The following is a 19,349-nucleotide window of genomic DNA, read 5'->3' on the forward strand; positions in this document are numbered from 1 at the left end:
TTAGGATTTTGGTAGGAATAAGTGATTAGTAAAGCAACTGTTGGAGCTCTGCAGTGAGTTAGTCACTCACTTGTCCCAAAGTCAGTGGTAACAGGATATATTTGGGCAAACAAATATAACAATATTTTTAGTATGACTCCATTTCAACCACTATAGTGGCTCATCTCTCCCGCTTTCTTTCATTACTTTTTTCCCGTCTCTCTCTCTCGCTATCTAGTCGATGTAGAGGTATCTGTACCGTGTTAGCTGAGCTTAATAATCAAAAACGAATGGACGATACCGTTCTGTGGTAAATGCTTTTATTTGTGCGAGCTTTCGAGATACACTAATCTCTTCTTCCAGCGATGTTACATTGAATAAAGCAAGGGTTTTACTTAAAAACAGTGCATCATACAATGCATCTGACAGAAGCTTATCCCTCCCCCTGAGCAGTATGCGATTTATGATGGTATCGTCAATTCGTTTTTTTTTAATATATTTATTTTGTTTTTCCGCTTTTTTTTCTAAGTTACATAAAAGAAAAATCATCTCTGTTCTCGGAATAATATTGACTAATGTTTTTATCATTTGCACCTTTTAAAAATCAGACAACGTGGCACAGATTTATTGGCTAAATTTATTCTTATGCAGCTCATCTAAAAAAACATGATACTGCTGAGCAGAAATAAACTAACACTATCTTTGCCACTTCATTTGGCGCCCATTGTGGGCAAAAAAACCCCATCAGATCTCTCTCAAATATATCTTTACTCTAATCTCTAATTGTAACTATTTACATTCCAAGTTTTTTGGGTTTCAGAACTGCAGTTCTGTTACAAACGGGTCCTAATTATAGGTCAGCTGTGTAAATATGAATTCATCTCCGTCCCCAAATGCATAAATATTTTTGCTCCCTTTGCTTGTTCAAACCTGAATCATGTACTTTTCGCATTGTTATTTTCAATGCTTTTAGCATTAGACATTTGAACAGAATGTCATTTCCTATGACACTAGGCTGTATTTCTGCCCTTCTTTGGTCAGATATCATAACCGCTGGACATGTAGCATGCAGTGATTTGAGCGTTAAAGATTGGCTAAGCTCAGGCAGAGGTACATGTAGCTATTAACACATTTCTGGAGTTAAATGTTACAATGGTAAAAAAAAAAAAAAAAGTAGGATTAGCCAAGACAGTCTAAGGCCTCGGCCATGTTGGCTGCTTGCTTGCGGAAGCGTGCTGACGCGCGCTCCCGCTCAGCACTGAGCCCCTACAGCCGCAATTAGAGCGGCTTTAGTAGGGGCTCACCTGCGCTTCCGCGCGCTTGCGGAAGCGCAGGTCTTAGGGGAATTTAAAATTCCCCCGCTTGCCGGCGAGACAGGCCGGTCACGTGACGCGCCAGCCCCCGGACCGCCCCCTGACGGCGCGTGCGGTAAGCAACCGCAAGGCCAGGGAAAGCACCCGCTTTCCCTGAGCCTCAGCGCGCCTCAGCGAGCAAGCAGCAAGCATGGACTCGGCCTAATGCAGGGGTGCACAAAACTGGGGGGCGCGACATTTTCTCAGGGGGGAGCAGTGCTTGCAGAGGCTCTGCGCTCCTCCGCAGAACATTTAAATAAAATGCCAGGGGAGCGCGCGAGGCCTCTTACCTGGTCTTCGGCGGCTTCTGGCAACGCGTCATCAAATGACGCTGCGGGGTGACATGATGACGTTACATGACATCAGAAAACGCCGGAGAGAAGGTAAAGGGGGTGGAGGGGGCGAGCAGCAAGGGAGAGCAGGAAGGGGGCGCAGACAAAAAAAGTTTGTGCACCCCTGGTCTAGTGTACAAGTTTGCTCTGTTGCTGCAGCAGAGAAAGGATGCATGAACCATGTGCAATTAGTAAAGGCTTTAATTAACTTTGAGGGCCTATGTACAGTTGATGATCATTTTTGTGTCAACATTTGTGTGCCAAAAAGTAGTACAAACCTTCATAAAATATACAGGCATACCCCGGTTTAAGGACACTCACTTTAAGTGCACTCGCGAGTAAGGACATATCGCCCAATAGGCAAACGGCAGCTCACGCATGCGCCTGTCAGCACGTCCTGAACAGCAATACCGGCTCCCTACCTGTACCGAAGCTGTGTGCAAGCAGGGAGACTATAGAGCCTGTTACACATGTGTTATTTACATCAGTTATGCACGTATATGATGATTGCAGTACAGTACATGCATAGATAAGTGGGAAAAAGGTATTGCTTCACTTTAAGTACATTTTCGCTTTACATACATGCTCCGGTCCCATTGCGTACGTTAATGTGGGGTATGCATGTAGTTACAGTATGTTGCTTTCAATGATGTTTGATGCATTGCGTCATGCTGAATACACCTGATTGATATAATTTCAATTCAAATAGAATTGTGCATTTTTTACATTGTTACAAGTATTAGCAAATAGAAATTATGAGGGCCATATTTTAAAAGGCCATTCTGTAAATAGAATTTCGTTAACCCATATAATGAAATATCCCTTGTGTGTCAAATATATTTTGTGTTGATGTATAGCAACGCAATTGTGCGCTAAAGCTATGAAACGGTTTAGGGGTTTACGCCAAGTTGGCTGGCGATTTTCACGCACTTTCTACTTTATTTTGTGTACAGAAACATTGTTTTTTAGTACATCTCATTAACATCTGTACAATGCTTATTTTTAATGCTGATTGAGACATTTAGTACATAGTACAGTACGTAGGCGCACACAAGCACAATTTAAAATGATACCCATGCATCAATGTTGTGCCAAAAAAGCCCTTGCAATGCTTAGTACATCGGCCCTTTCGTTTTTGCACAAACGGTCCCGTAAATGTCAAATGTAACTGTATAAAAATCAAAAGCAATTACAACTGCAGCAATTAATACAACACATACAGTGTACTAATGAGCCAAGACATTGCATTTGAGAACCATTTAGACGCATGATTTAATATTTCTGTGTTATTACATCTTCAATCTTCATTAATGATTATAAATTCTGTTCCGTAGGGCAAAATAACCACAAATGGGCCTATTTATTCTGGCAAAACGCAAAACAGACAAAAGAACAGCAAAAATGGCTAATATTAAAGCAGCGACCGTCGCCCAACTCCCCCAATAAGCCGAAGTTTAACGCCTATCGTGACTTGCCCCTGAACATGTCCTGCTCCATATGGGTTTGTGATGGGACCCAACTGCTCCATACACTATACCCGGGCAGGGGTGCTCAACTCCAGCCCCCCCTCCCTCCCCCCTCCAACAGGTCAGGCTTTCAGGATATCCCTGCTTCATTCAGCAAAAGTGGCTCAATCAGTCCCTGCTTCAGCACAGGTGGTGCAAATCTGTCCCGGCTTCAGCACAGGTGGCTCAGTCAGATTGAGCCATCTGTTCTGAAGCAGGAACTGATTGAGCCACCTGTGCTGAAGCAGGGATGTCCTCAAAATCTGACCTGTTTGAGGGGGGAGGAGAGAATCTTCAGGACTGGAGTTGAGCACCCCTGCTTTAGACTGCACCGGGACCTAGGGCGAGCTCCACGCTAGCCTCCCAGACACCTACTATTTGAACTGCCTACACCACCAGATTTCAAAAACACACTGGAAAGGACAAAGTAGAAAAAAAAAAAAAAAAACTATCGGAGCGAACGGCTGCTTTAAAAATGATATTATATTGACCGTCAGCTGTGAATTATATTGTGCTAAACAGAAGAAGGTGTAAACTGCTCTGACATATGAAGGAAATGAAAAGATTGGGTGAGCGATAAACAGAATATCAAATTGTGTTTGCTTCACAAATGCCATTTTGGTAAATGTTATCTTCGTGAGATAACAGGTGTATTTAATCTCACTATTGGCCCACACCAAGCTTTTTATGATGGGGTTATAAAATGTGATATTGCAATAGCTGAAGTGCCCGCGACAAGATGGCTGCCCTTGTGAGTTTTTACAGTATTACCTTACGATTTCCGCTTTGATCTGTGCCACATCTGTGAGGCAGTTTTCTCCCCGTTTAGATTTAACACAAAAAGCAGTACACGTACAGTATGCCCGTCCTGCGCATCTATCCCTGCGCTGCATTCTGGGGACAATTCTCACAGTTACTGCGCATATCTTGAATGACGAAATATACAATAACATTGCAAAGTGTGTTCCATAGGGGGGTCCTTTCAATCGACTTCTCCTCCAGAACGGCCTGCTATACGGGGAGAGGAATTTCAGGAGGATTTAGCCGTTACCAGTTGAGTATTTGGACATGCTCCACTTCAAGAAATGCCAGGAACTGCCAGCAGTTCCTACGGTTTTGGCCTTAATCATTATCCGAAACAGTCAGTTCAATAGGCTTAATATGGGTCAGGGCCTCTCACGTACGTGAGCCAGGGCCTCTCACGTACGTGAGCCAGGGCCTCTCACGTACGTGAGCCAGGGCCTCTCACGTACGTGAGCCATGGCCTCTCACGTACGTGAGCCACGGCCTCTCATGCATCAGGGCCTCTCATGTGAGTCAGAGCCTCTCATGTGAGTCAGGGCCTCTCATGCGCGCCAGGGCCTCTCATGTGAGTCAGGGCCTCTCATGCGCGCCAGGGCCTCTCATCTGAGTCAGGGTTTATGTGGGTTGGGCACCATGTTACAAGACACTGAATTTACTAACCGAGAAATCGCCTCCCTGCATGCGGACAATTCTCTAGCTACTCAAAAAGGGTTCGTCTTTTTAGTTGTAGAGCAGTATCGGACTTACAAACAAAATAATGTGTGTATATCAGGAGCGGCCAACTCCAGTCCTCAAGGGCCACCTACAGGTCCCGTTTTAAGGATATCCCTGCTTCAGCACAGGTAGGTCAATCATAATGACTGAGCCACCTGTGCTGAAGCAGGAATATCCTTAAAACCTGACCTGTTGGTGACCCTTGAGGACTGGAGTTGGACGCCCCATGTGTATATTATAGGAAAGAGTCTTTGGATGCTTATCTTTGCGCCAGCCTCACACTGTTGAACCCACCGCTTTGTACGCCTCTAACAAACAGAGGCAAATGAAGATGTTAAAGCAGCAATCAGGCCAAATGTTTTTCTTACAGTCATTGAACCGTGCTATTGTCAGCTCGGGGGCCTCCCGGTTCTCCAGAAAAGGACAGTTTTCGGTGCCAGACCCGAAAAACGAAGTGTCTGAGAAACAACAGGTAGAAGGGGCTGAACATTGGGTGGTTCAAATAATGCAAATAAATAACATGCAAAAAGAGAGCAGCCTGGATTGCTGCTTAAATTGCTGCAAGTGATATACAAATGTATAAGGATTGGCTTTTTCCGTCTTCTGAAACCTTAATAAGCCGGCACCTTTACATTGGTGATCGTTTCCCAATCCCTCCTGTGATATACTGTACATAGCATGTAGCTATTATTGCCAATGCCAGCAGTGCCGATTATTACTGGCAGGGACACATTTGAACCCTTCTGCAAACACAAGGGGCATGTAAAGTGTTAATAGATTTAAATCTGATGCATCAGCGTTTTGAACGGCAATTTATTATTTATTTGATTACTAACCATAAGTCAAACGTATGCCACACGAGCAAAGAATATACATATTACCTACATCACACGTTTCATTAGCATTCAGTAGATTACCCCAGAGTTTGCAGCCCTAACATCACCATGTTGTACAACCAAGGTGAAATACTCCCTGTTATAATGAAAACTACAAATGTAGGGAATTACTCTAGGATTGGCCTCGAGTGGCCCAACATGGTGTCCACATAATGTATGTGTGTGCAAAAAATAAAGAGAGAAAGAAAGACAAATAACATCATGCAGACAGCATCTGAAATGCAGGTCACAGCCCGGCATGTGACTTACTGAGCAATCAAAGGCATTGCCTGCAACTGTCACTCAAGGTTCAATCGTCTCAGTGCGGGACAAATTGAACAGCTGTGGCTTAGAGAATTAAATGTACTGAATGATTCATTCTGCGTCTATGAGAGACACCATGTGAGGATGTCCTGTGCTTTGCAATGCATTATAGGCTCTTCTGGAATAGATTAGGTTAATACCTTCACTCCTACGAAACAATATTGTTAACAGGGATTGGTAAAACTTACAAAATATTTCCCTGTGGGCTAAGATATTCACAGTAGCTATAAAAATCAATCTCTTTGTGATCACTGCTTACATTTTTTTGAAGTGAAACTTCTTTAGTGGCACCTAGTCAATTTTGATGGAACAAAACTCCTTCATGGAACGAAAATGTGTAACGGAAATGACGTCACGCTCCTAACGGCCGCCGCTCCCCCCACACGCCCGCTGTCACATGCCGTGCATGCGCAGTAATGATGGCGTCGCTGACGGACGTCACGCATGCGCAGAAGCGGCTGGCATCACTCAGTTCTGCGACGCGTGTGCGCAGAGGCTTCTGGAGCTCTGCAGTGCGTCGCGCATGGGCAGCAGAGGAGAAGAGGACATGGAGCGCAGACCACCCACACCCCCTGTCACACACCCTGTCACACACACACACTGTCACTCACAAACACACACACACACACGTTGCTGACAACACACAAAGAAGTTTCACTTACTATGCGCGTGCACAGCACACACAGCTTTTTTTATTTAAATAATACGTTTGGTGGTATTTGTACAAACCCCACATATAGTTTTTGGGTAGATATTTGGCAGGACCCAGGCAGGTTAGCATAAAGTGTCAAGTGATTCAAGTGCTTCTGGGTGACCAATATTAAGTTGTCTTTACTTCAGAGCTTCAAGAAGCTAACAGACCGTCCAATAGAAATGCAGAACTGGATCTAGACCACTATCTTACAGTCCTCAAGCCCCCCCCCCCCCCCCACCAGGTCAGGTTTTCAGGATATCCCTACTTCAGCACAGGTGGCTCAATCAGTCCCTTTTTCAACACAGATGGCTCAGTCTGAGACTCGGTCTTCGACTGAGCCACTTGTGCTGAAGCTGGGATATCCTGGAAACCCTGCACTGTTGGGGGGCGAGGGGGATGGAGTTGAGCACCCATGGTATAGTGCAGTGGTTTGCAAACTGGGGGGAGCGCTGGGTTTACACAGGCCCCGCGCGCTTCCCGAAGGCAATTAAATTAAGTGCCGGGGGAGCGGCAAGGGCCTCTGTAAACCTCACTTACCTTGGCTCCGGCGGCTTCTTAGACGTGTCGCCATTGCAATGTGGTGTCATTTGACACCGCGAGGTCATGTGACGTCATGACACCGGAGCCGAGTTAAACAGGGAGGGGGCGGGGGGGGGGGGGGGGGGCGGCGCAGAGAGAAGTGAACTGCCGGCAGGGGGGCGCAGGGAAAAAAGTTTGCGCAGTTACAGAGGCCCCGCGCTCTTCCCCAAGGCATTTAATTTAATGCCGGGGGATCGCATGAGGCCCCTGCAACACTCCACTTACCCCAATTCAGCCAGCTGTGTGACACGCCATCTAATGGCGCTGCGGGACCATGTGACGTGATGTCACATGACCTGTCGCGATGGCGACGCGGCGTCAATTGGGTCATTGTGTGACGTCACATGAACCCCACACGCCGGAAAGCAAGGTGGGGGGGGGGGGGCGCAGCGCGAATAGTTTGCGCACGTATGGAAGGAGGACCAGTGCCAAGACTATGAAGGTGTTGTAATTTAAAATGACAAACCCTTGCGCTGGGTCAAAAAGCATTTTTTTTTAAAAACTGGTCACGGTTGTTCCCTTTTTTTTTTTTTTTTTAAAGATTCAATCACACGTAAAGCAAACGGTTACTTATTTGTATCATGTTTTGATTGTCTCCTGGCCCACTGCGTTTAAGTATATCAGATACGTCGGTGTGTGTGACGGCATTGTAATTACTTTGCAAAGATCAACACTCTAATAAAAATCTATTTGTGGCTTTGAGGACTGAAAATCAGTCTGATCAACAAAACATTACATAGAGACGGTAAAATCCCAATCCAAAGCATTTGCGTACCATGGAAACGTTAAAAGCTTAAATAAGTAATTAAAAATACTTCTATTTGTCTACATATTTTTTTAATGCAATCAATCAATCAAGCTCCATTGAACCTATTAAACATGCTACTGTCCTCAGTTCACTTTTGTCCTCGGAGGGACTGTCCCTTTAAGCCCACGTGGCAGCAGTCCAAAATATTCTAATCTAGTAAAGCGGACAAGAGGTGAAATGCCATTACTAGCGCTGTTCGTATTGTATGTTCAGGAACTACAACATATGAGAGATACTCCTCTTTCTCAGAGACTGGTATGTATACACCAGAAGCTTCACACAGGCACCTTCAGGTCTTTGCATTTGAAGCCAAAGCTGGCGATGTTGAAGACGTTAAATGGGCGAGGGTGGTGCAATAATCACTGTCCACAGAGTAAAAATCATGTGGCGCTTCTACCTCCAGAGGAACATAGAACATATATATATATATATATATATATATATATATATATATATACACACGATATAATACGTATAATACGCACCCTAACGTTGATTGGCTACGGGTTGCTAGGACAACCACAGACGCTATAAAAAGCAGGTCCCGGCTTGGCTGTCACTCACTCGCCCCTGACGAATCCCCGTGTAAGAGTGAAACGCGTAGGGCGTTTTCGACGCAGTGACGTCATCTGGGAGGAGACTGGGAGTTGTGTACCAATATCCTCCACAAGGCTGGTACAAGCCTATTGCATGCTGTTTGGCAATTGTGTGCTGCCTGAGCTCCGTATTATACCTGGCACCGCCGTGTGCATCCTCTGTTTGTATATTTCCTTGGCTAATACCACTACTGACCTTATTATATCTGATTTTGCAATGCATACCTTCTTGTGTTGTACTACATATCTAGAGGTTTATATATAGCCAGCACTATTTGTTATGGGTATTCTTGCACAGATATTTGTACATTGTTATCCCAGCACCAGTAATATTATACCATCCAGTGCTAATTACCATCTACCATATCACAGTATACAGGCATACCCCGCTTTAAGTACACTCACTTTAAGTACACTCGCGAGTAAGTACATATCGCCCAATAGGCAAACGGCAGCTCACGCATGCGCATGTCATCACGTCCTGAACAGCAATACCGGCTCCCTACCTGTACCGAAGCTGTGCGCAAGCGGGGAGACTATAGCGCCTGTTCCAAATGCGTTATTTACATCAGTTATGCACGTATATAAAGATTGCAGTATAGTACATGCATCGCTAAGTGGGAAAGGGTAGTGCTTCACTTTAAGTACATTTTCGCTTTACATACATGCTCCGGTCCCATTGCGTACGTTAATGCGGGGTATGCCTGTATAGTGCATTAATAGGCTATACCTCCCAGTGGATAGATTATTATCACACTATAGGTGTGTAGACATCACTAATATGCATTGCAGTATTGCTGAGAAGGGATTGCCAGCTCACTAATTCAGCTATAACAATGGTAGCCAACTCTACACTATACAGAGTACATCACTTTACACGCCAATGTTTACCCTATTTGTAGTTAGACATTGATGTATTATACTACATGTGTGTAGAGTTGTTGTCCTGCACAGGCTCAATCTACATACCACCAACCTATGATTGTGTTGAACCTTACCTGTATGCATTACGATCTCTACCTTCAGGAGTCTAGAGTTACATCAATATATTGGCTTGAGGTATATTAGGGATTTGCTGATCTGATATCCACCTAGGTCTGCTATTACCATCACATTTGATTTATATCACTGCATATTATTACAGCGGGTCGGCTCTACGTTAAGCAATCATAGGTTGGTTTGATCGGTATACTGTGCTAGTGACTGTATTCTATACTAGCATTAGTAGAATACAGAACAGTTACACAGCGCTGAGGCACTCATGAGGTACAGTTACCCTATCATTGGATAGGTGTCTTCAGGTGGCTAAACTGCGCATCTATCTTCCAATTATGGTAGCCAGTTTATATTTGGCAATACACCTTTAGCTCAACCCTACCACCCCTACGCCTCACTCCCACCCTATTTTTATTACACCACACACAATTATACACCTTGATTTGTATGTACATCTGGAGGGAGATTTAAACCCGGTAACTTCACCAGAGGGGGTGGGGAAGATATTGGGGGTTTGAGGATTGCCGTTTTAACGGATTATTTCCTCCCAACGACTGGTGAAACATTGAGAAATAAAGTACTGCACTCATTGCACAAACACATGGGTGGCTGTGTCTGCTTTTGATCCCCCAGAAATGTTGACAATCACCCATTATGTTTGATGACCAGCTTACTGTAACCAAAGAGGGTCTTGTTTAATCTTACTTATTGTGCTACTGAGAAATGCCTCGGCAGTGATGATTTAAAAACTGTCCTCAGGACACTTTGTCTATAGCTTTCAAGTAACTGTCTGCTTATTTGAAGTAAATATTTGCCTACTGTGGCTAAATTGTTTGTTAATGTAAAATGTTGGAATTACATACTGTTTATCCCCATAGCAACAGCATGAAAATAATAGTAACATACATTTTAATCTTGATGAAACTCGCCATTACATTCAATTAAATAGTGGCAAGTAACAAAGCATTCTTCCACAAAAATACATTAAAAAGCAGGGCGCTCAGTTATTGAGTCCAATACTACTTCAGGACTTTTTTCAATGATCCAACTGCTGCATAATACACACACACACACACACACACACACACACACACACACACACACACACACACACACACACACACACACACACACACACACACACACACACACACACACACACACACACACACACACTCCTTTTATTGTTCCCTTTTTAGTCCACTTTCTTTAAAATTGCAGAAATATTGTTTTACATTTCTACTTTATATTTTTATTTTCGGAAGCACTACAAAAATAAAACATTATGATCAGGTTCTCCAGTTGAAAATTAAATGCAGCAATGTACACAAAGTATAATTTCACTTTTCCAGATATCAACGGGATGGAAACTCAATATAAATAAAGTCTGAGAGTGCCATTGCCACTTTAAAGCCATATAACCGCACCAGACCACCAATTAAGAGGAGTAACGCAGATAAGACTCTCAAATTGAGCACGTTTAGATTTTGACCGGATTTAAAAAAATAAAGAAATAACCCCATCCCATCCAAACATAAGTTGCTGCTTTAACCTTTACAGTGCCTTTATGACATACTTGGTATGGCATTGGGCCTTTGCACACCAGAGGCACCTATGACCTTCCATGTACCTCATAGGAACTTGCTAGTTTTCTAGGAGGTAATCAGGCAGACAGCCCAATCAGAACAGAAGTGCAGCCTCCCCCCCCCCCCCCACTTTAGTTTCCGGCATCTGGGTGCCTGCCGTGTCATCACTTGAGTCTAGGCGCAAAGTTCATCTTTCCTGTCTTGCCTTCAAATACTTTCTGAACAAGCTCCTCACCCCTTCCACGTGCATCACTTATCATCTGAGATCTGACTCCAAAAGACTGTTCATGGTCCCAAGGTTCAGCAAAGTATCCGGCCGCTCCTCCTCTTACCGTGCACCCCAAAACTGGAACCATCTACCGGAGACTCTCACAGCCGCCACCAGTCTAAGTTCTTTCAAAACTAAAGCTGTCTCACATTTTAATCTGCTCTGTAACTGTTACAAACGCCTATAATATATATTATCTCTAACTGTGCATGCAATGCTTTGTATATAATGTATACCCTGTTCACTTATGCAACTATGTATTTGTAACCATGTATTATTTGTCATCTTAACTCTATGCCCAGGACATACTTGAAACCGAGAGGTAACTCTCAATGTGTTACTTCCTGGTAAAACATTTTATAAATAAATAAATAAATAAATAAATAAATGTAATCGATCACATGAGCCAGAAGTGCCTGATTACCCCCTTCACTCCAAAGATCAAAAGAAGGTCATATAAATCTGACACACTACAAAATAAATAAAGCAGGGTCATGTACTGTACTTGTGAAAGTTGTATTTCGCTTTGCGGCGGCGGCGCGGGTGACCAGGCCTTTGATTGGTTCAGGGGCTGTCACATGAAGCTTCTGTTATGTGGGATTACCTGCCAATAAATCTGCTTCTACTTAGTGAGACTGTAATTTCTGTCAATGAGGGAGACTCGCTGTTCAAGATTAAGTCCTTTCCCGTTAGGCCAAGTGATGCATCCATAAGGTACATGTCAAGCATCTGTTACCCAGCAGGTCAATCAGTCTGAAGACTCTGCTGGTTTTGATAAGAGACGTACTCCAAAATCGGGAGTCGGTCTCCAAAACCGGGAGGGTTCCTGTGTGGGCCGGGACTGCGGTGGATATATCACCGGATCGGGTGTGTTAACTCGTGACCGAGCTTCGTCAATCCCCACCCCCCACGCATAATGACACACAGTAGTTATTAGACACGGGTATACATGGTCGGTAGAAAGGTAAGGGATACGGATAAGGAATCAATAAAATAATAATAAATAATTTAAACCGTGATAGAATTAGGGACTAAAGCACACACACATCCCATTTGGAACATTATGACGTGACAAGGGTTAACATCTTGCAATATATATATTTCACATAAAACTATTACTTGTGAGCACACTCTCATGTCTTAGCCAGGTCTGCAACCCTGCCTTTCCCCACATTACCTAGCACAGGGGTGCGCAAAGTTTTTAACTTGCGCCCCCCTGCCTCCTTACCTCATGCCTCGCCCCCCTTCTCCTCCAGCGTCAAATGACGTCACAGGGTCACTTGACCCCCGCAGCGTCATTTGACGCCGATTACCATGGCGACGCATCGCCGAAGATCAGGTAAGTGAAGCTGCAGAGGTCTCACGCGGTCCTCCCGGCACTTAATTTCGGTGCCTTGGGGGTGAGCGCGGGACCTCTGTAGCCACCGCGTCCCCCTGGAAATTCTCCCGCCCCCACTTTGCGCACCGCTGACCTGGCATACAGTGCTTCCACTGCAGCAAGGGATTCTGGGAAATGACATACAAATGAGCACATCGTGCCACCTTTTGCCTCAAATCCATTTTTACATGGAACCCTTATAAGCTTATGCTCGCTGCATTACACAGCTTTCAGCACAGCCTGGGGTTTGATGCATAGCCAGTAAACCTACTCACAGACAGCTGTTTCGACCTTTTGGGTCTCATCAGAGTGAGGCTGGTTGTACTGACTTTGCAATTTTAACGCTGGGTAGGTTTCACCACACATTAGATAAGTTATGGGAGAAGGAGTAGCTCAGTTAGTAAAATACACTGACTGGCACTGAGAGTTTGAAGCAGGGGAGTCTGGTTCAATTCCCGGTGTCTGCTCCTTGTGACCTTGGGCAAGTCACTTTATCTCCCTGTGCCTCAGGCACCAAAAACATAGATTGTAAGCTCCATGGGGCAGGGACCTGTGCCTGCAAAAAATGTCTCTGTAAAGCGATGCGTATAAATAGCAGCGCTATACAAGAACATGCTATTATTATTATGGTGGGTGAGAAAGGTGGCAAAAAATATACACAAACTGCTTAGTTCCTACAAGGTTGAGATAAATAGAAGCAATAAGGAACATTTTTCCTGCAGTACATTTGGTCTCCTGCTTGTTACATCAGATTATAATGTCCATGATGATGGAAACCCCGAGGCATCTCACATTTTGCCAAATATAATGGAGCAATGACACAGCTTCTAAGTACCAGCGGGTGCTGTGGAACAGTATGCAAGAGAGCTAATACTTAGACATGTTCAGAGCAATCAAAATGTGGGGGTTTAAACTAAACTCTTGCATCATTTCCGCTTTGTTTGTTATGCTTTGTGATGGGAACTTGTCCTACATTTACTACTAGAAGAATCATTTGTTGAACGTCACTTTGCTTTATCGTGTAGCACTTTTTCCCCCACCCTGAGTGAGATCATGCTGCTACTGTATTATTGGTGTGGTGCGTACCTGTGAGGCTGTAACAGGAGGTCTTGAGATACTCTACGGTGGTATGGGGAAACATCAGGACAGGTTCTCAGTACCGGTCATGCATGCTGCAGCGCCTCCAGCCAGTGAGGATCCTGAGGCAGCCAGGATGGTCCCCACTGACACTCAGGTGATGTTCAGTAAAGATAGCCATATTATAGTCCAACTTGTCTTTATTCATAGTCAGGTTCACAGCAGTGACAGTCCTGGAGCCACACTCCCTATGCAGAAAGCCCTGTGGGCCCCATCCCAGCTCCTTTCCCCTGATGGTACATAGGGTAGTATATCCTCCCTCTACGCAGGGAAGACAGACACCTGACTTCTGGGAGAGTGTCAGTATCTATCCCCAGGGTGTGGGCCTCATTACAGGGCAGGTCTGATACTGACAGGCATCACATTTAGTTAATGTGACCCAGCCAATGCCCCCCAAGGCTGACACACTCAGGTTGTTGCTAGGCCCGCTCCTGGATACAGTAACAATGCATCCAGGCTGCAATAACAAGCTAGGCCTTATGAAAGAGCTTATCCCTCACAGAGCCTGAACCTAACAGGACTCATACTGTTAGGGCCCAAAAGAAGGAAAGCGGACGGAGGGCTAGGCTATATCTGGATGACTTCGACACCCTTATCTATAAAATTCTACGACTTAGGAGCTGATTCATTGTTCATTGTGGTGTTTGTGCCTACTCCAATAGATCATTTCTTTACTACATTAAAACCACAATTGCTAGTACATTCCATAATTCCAAATTCCCTACACTGGAACAATACTACAGATGAAGCTAACAGAGCAGAGACCTGTATGTGGTTACACCTGAAGAAGGTATTTCCTGGAAACGATGTGCAATGTGTCTGCATTATTAAAAAAATTTAAAATATCTATTTGACTTTGGTCATAAAGTTATTGAGTCCTACAGGATCCTGTTCTTTATTGATGCGAACAGCCACGTCTTACAGGTATGGTATGAGTTGATATTGGTTCATAGTGAGGTCTCAGCTCTCACTTTTTCAAACTGCTTATTCGAAAGCATCCCAGATTTTTTTTATTTTTAAGCATATAATATATTCCAAACATTTCAGGGGACAGGGATGCAGCACAAATGCAGTGCAAGCAGATCTCAACTGCAAATTGAGGGACAGCATATGCTAGGACACATTTTGCAGGAATGGTACTCTTAGCATTGTGTTACATATTTCCTCAGCACCACTGCTCCCCAAGATCTATTATCTTATGAGCCAAATCTCTGATTTCTAAGAGGAAAATACTTCCTAAGTCCATAATGGCAGTGACCAACATGTGTAAGATGGCAACTGTGATGAAAATTAAAAGAACTGCAGCTCCGTGAGAAATATTTATCCTGATTAATTTTTATATTTGTGAGTTCCAGAGTAGTCTTCTTTATAAAGACTAAAGCATACTTTTTAAGATATTTTATACCGAAAAATTGCTGTTTCTTTCAAATAATACAGCACGGCTGCAAGATTGCTTCTGGTTTCGACCACCCTGAAATGCATCAGGCCATTGAGAACTCCGTTAGTGTGCTATCCCAGAGACGTCAAAGGCCTTGAGACAATACATTCTGATAAAGGAGTCACCCTGACCCTATGACTCAATATGGCCAAGTTACCAAAAAATTAGTGCTAATCATAATTTTTAAAAAAAAATCATGAAATAAAATAATCTGACAGATGCAGATCTAAAAAGGTATACAAATTCCAAGGCCAAAACGAATGCACATTTGATCTAAAAACCCCCGCACGACAATCTTCAGCCAGTCTGCATGGAAATGAATGTTTCTGACTGGCGTTTCAAGGGTTAACCCGGAATGATGTAGACCGCCCCAGGCCTCAGCTCTGCTCATCAGAGCATTAAATCTGGAAGCTCAAGAGAACGGCGCAGTCGAGCTGCAAGGGCTGTGTTATGAAGTTCTGCATTAAAAATTCATATTGCAGGCTCGCCACAGTCCCCTTGTCTGGCTGAATGGAGAGCTGGCGGGGAAAATATTACACACCCCACTGTTTTTCTGGCGATTGGACGCATTCCTCAGCAAACAGCACCTCGGGAAGAGGACGAAAGGGCAAACAAACCGCAAAACAAATCAATGAGTTCAATTATGTCTCTTTCTCGTAAAAAAGAAACTTTGGATTTTGAGACGGTTTCATCAAATGTATTTCTAATGGCAGCTCATGACATGAAGACCCCCCCCCCCCAGTCTTTATTTCTGTGAATAAATGACCTGTATAGTAATAATTGTATGCTACAATGTGTATAGCAAAAGCCAGTGAATTTTCAATTTATCCCAAAAACCCTAAAAAAGTTCAATTGGATATTGTCAATAAAGAAAAGGGGATTTACATCGGAAAAATATGTAGTTAAGGTAACAAAAACTCTGTAAACGGATAGTACAGATAGTGCACCTCTCTCCTGCCCTGGTGCTGTTCAAAGAATGTCACAAGTGCCAACTATCGAGTGGAACTTATGATATTTGACAGTCACTTGATTTTGAGCCATCTGCTCTGCTCTGCACTTCAGCCAAACTCGGGAGAGCTATGGGGTTGCTCCACAGGAAAGATTATTACATCCTCTACTGATTGGGCAAATAGTTGAAATCTCTAGAGCCACGGGGAGCCACTGAAATACTAATTATGTGACTGGAGCCAAGCGATCTGTGGCCCTTTGTAAGCAAACCCCTTTATTGACACACATTTTTCAGGGGGGTTGGGGAGTTAGGGGCAGGGTAGAAGAGGGCGATTAAAGTGTTTACTCACTCAGTGTTGAGCTGTGTCACATTGATGCCTTTAACCTATTTAAGTTAAAAATACAGCAGCCACAGGTTTAACTTTGATTTTCAAAATACTTATTTTTTTTCTCTGTCTCCTGTGAGGTTACCAGAATCCACATGGTATCTGCATTAATGGGTCAATATAACAAAGAAAAACTATATGTTTATAATTGTAAAAAACTATGATAATTAAAATCTGATGCAATTAGAAGGATAAAAGATATAGATTTGTGGCAGACAAAATTAGGTGTTTGCAACAATATCAAATGTGGGGGGGTGTCTGTGCTGCATATCTTAGATATGTGTTCCCTCTCTCAAAATCATGTGAATGCAATGGTAGCCTTATTCTAGGGGTTATAGCGAAAGAGTTATAGGGTATTTTATACTCTCACTCATTTTGGGTTTAAATTCACGCTTTCCCAGCCATAAATGTCATGAAAGATTGGTGAATGGGAGATAAGACAAAGCAACACAAAAGGTTGGTCTACCCTCGCCACAGGGACAACGTTTTGAGCATAAAAACAATGAATTTGAGTATCAAAAACAGAATTCAACAAAGGAGGATGTTCGATCAATAACAGGAATTCTCATATCTTAGACTTCAAGACTTCTTTGAAGGGATCCAATATTGTTTGCTGGTAACAAATAGGTTCTCTGTTTTATGATTTTATTTTATGAAACAGTCTGCATATAAATATTGTATGTTGTTGTAATGTTCCTTTATCTGTAAACAAGCACGTGTTTCTGTATGTTAAATCTAAATGTATTAAGTGCTGTCTTTGGGCTCTAATTGAACCTAGTACCTTTTTAAAGATATTAATGGCATTTTTGGACACATTTTGCTACATTGGGTTTGTGTGTGAATTCCATCTTTTTCTAGTCAACAGGGGACCAAAGCCTCCTGAGGGTAAGACCGTAAATTATATTTGGTGGTGGCAGCGTAATTGGTGCAGTGTGATGGGTTTTGGGGAGATATCGCATATTTTTAGTTCCCTGCGGGGAGGAGAGAGAGTCAGCTGGAGAGTTTAACCGCTTTCACATACACAAGTCACGTGCTCACAGGTGTGGCGATCGTGACAGGCAGTGACGCACTTTTACAAGAATTCCACAGTTTTAAAGGTAAATGTATTATTCAAGAACTTGGCATTTGCAAGATCGATCCCTCTGAGCCACATTGGCCAGGCAGCTTCTTGTCACTGGCAATTCTATGATCCTGATAAGGCTGGTATGCCCGAGGTGTTTATATCAAACACTGGGGCTGCCCAATCTTCTGCATAAAAACGGATTATTTGTTTTGGTGGAAAACAATTTCTTCAAAGCACCGACAGAACAAGCACCATTAAATAATGGGTGATAACCAGACACGCTAGAAAATGTAATCCATTAGTAAAGGCAAACTTGCTAGGTTCTGGGGGGGGGGGGGGGGTGAAGCCAATGCTTTTAGTTATACCACCTATAACACAAACATGAAACGTTTGCCCAATAGAAGATACCAGAAAACTGCAAAAGAATCTGGTTCACTCCATAAAAGGTTCTACTTTAAAGGGCTTCCTTAATACAGTATTTTTACATGTTACATTTAAATCCAGAGCCTTTTTTTATGTAAAACTTCACTAGTAAATTCACCCCCAGAGCTCATGACAGATTTGTTTTGGTTACATATTCATGTTCCATACTAAAAACACACCAAATACCAATCTAGAGGACACAGGAGGACAACACAAAAATAAATAAATACCCCAGCGACTGTGCTTCGTTAAAATAGCCTATTAGACACAACTTTGCTTTTTTTAATGAACCGCAGCAAAATTAGTTGGTAGCTATAAAAGATGATCAATTGAACGTAAAAAACCCAGCAGGGCCATGTGATTGGTCACTTTTGGATAATGGCCAGAGTAGGTAACAGTGCAGCATTAGCACCTCAACTGCAGCTATTTGGGACTCAGAGTTCATAATGAGCAGCTCAAAACCAGGCTGCCGAGGTGACGGCATAAAGTGGAGTCCAGGTCACCCAGGCACATCTGTGCTAACATTTCATTTGAATGTGAAACTCCAACACGTATTTTTTGATGGGAGAGCTAGAGAATGCTTTTGCTCTGGGCTCCTGGCTTGCAAAGTCAACGCCATTACTCATGAAAATAGCATTGACTCTACCTTGCTGGTAGAGTCAATGCTATCTCGTGAAAACGTCGCTTGTAAAAAATGTTTTTCATTTTGCACTGAGCTGAACCAGGGGTCCCGCAGAGACGGTCACGCTTTAGAAAAACCCCATGATCAGCAGATCTGGCTTGATTAAATCTAGCAAAAATAACGGGCGCCAGCCAATCCATAATGGCAAGCTGTCTATCATAGATATTCCCTCACCAGTCACCGGCTCCCTGGTATGACGGTTAGCGAAGTTGCCAGAAAACTGCTCGTCTTGGCGTATCTTGGTGGAGGAAAAAATAATAACAATGAGAACTATGCTGCTTGCTCTTCATCATTACGTCCGTGTTTAACACAAGAATTGTGAACAAAACATACTAAATATATGTCCCCTAGTTCCAAAATATCAATGGCTGCAGCTTTTTTAACTGCAAACACTGAAAGCTGCTGATGCTGCTCTGGTAAAAACCACACAGCTTGCATTTTGTGTGTGTCAAATGGAAAATGGATGTCTCCCTGGTGATTTC

General features: G+C 43.4%; 1 protein-coding gene across 4 annotated transcripts in view; it reads right to left on the bottom strand.

The window, feature by feature from the left end:
• Positions 1 to 19,349, bottom strand: part of CUX1 (cut like homeobox 1) — a 315,247-nt gene that overhangs the window by 123,818 nt on the left and 172,080 nt on the right. The gene's annotated exons all lie outside the window — the stretch shown is intronic.

The sequence above is a fragment of the Ascaphus truei genome, chromosome 3, assembly GCF_040206685.1.
Source record: "Ascaphus truei isolate aAscTru1 chromosome 3, aAscTru1.hap1, whole genome shotgun sequence".
NCBI lineage: Eukaryota > Metazoa > Chordata > Amphibia > Anura > Ascaphidae > Ascaphus > Ascaphus truei.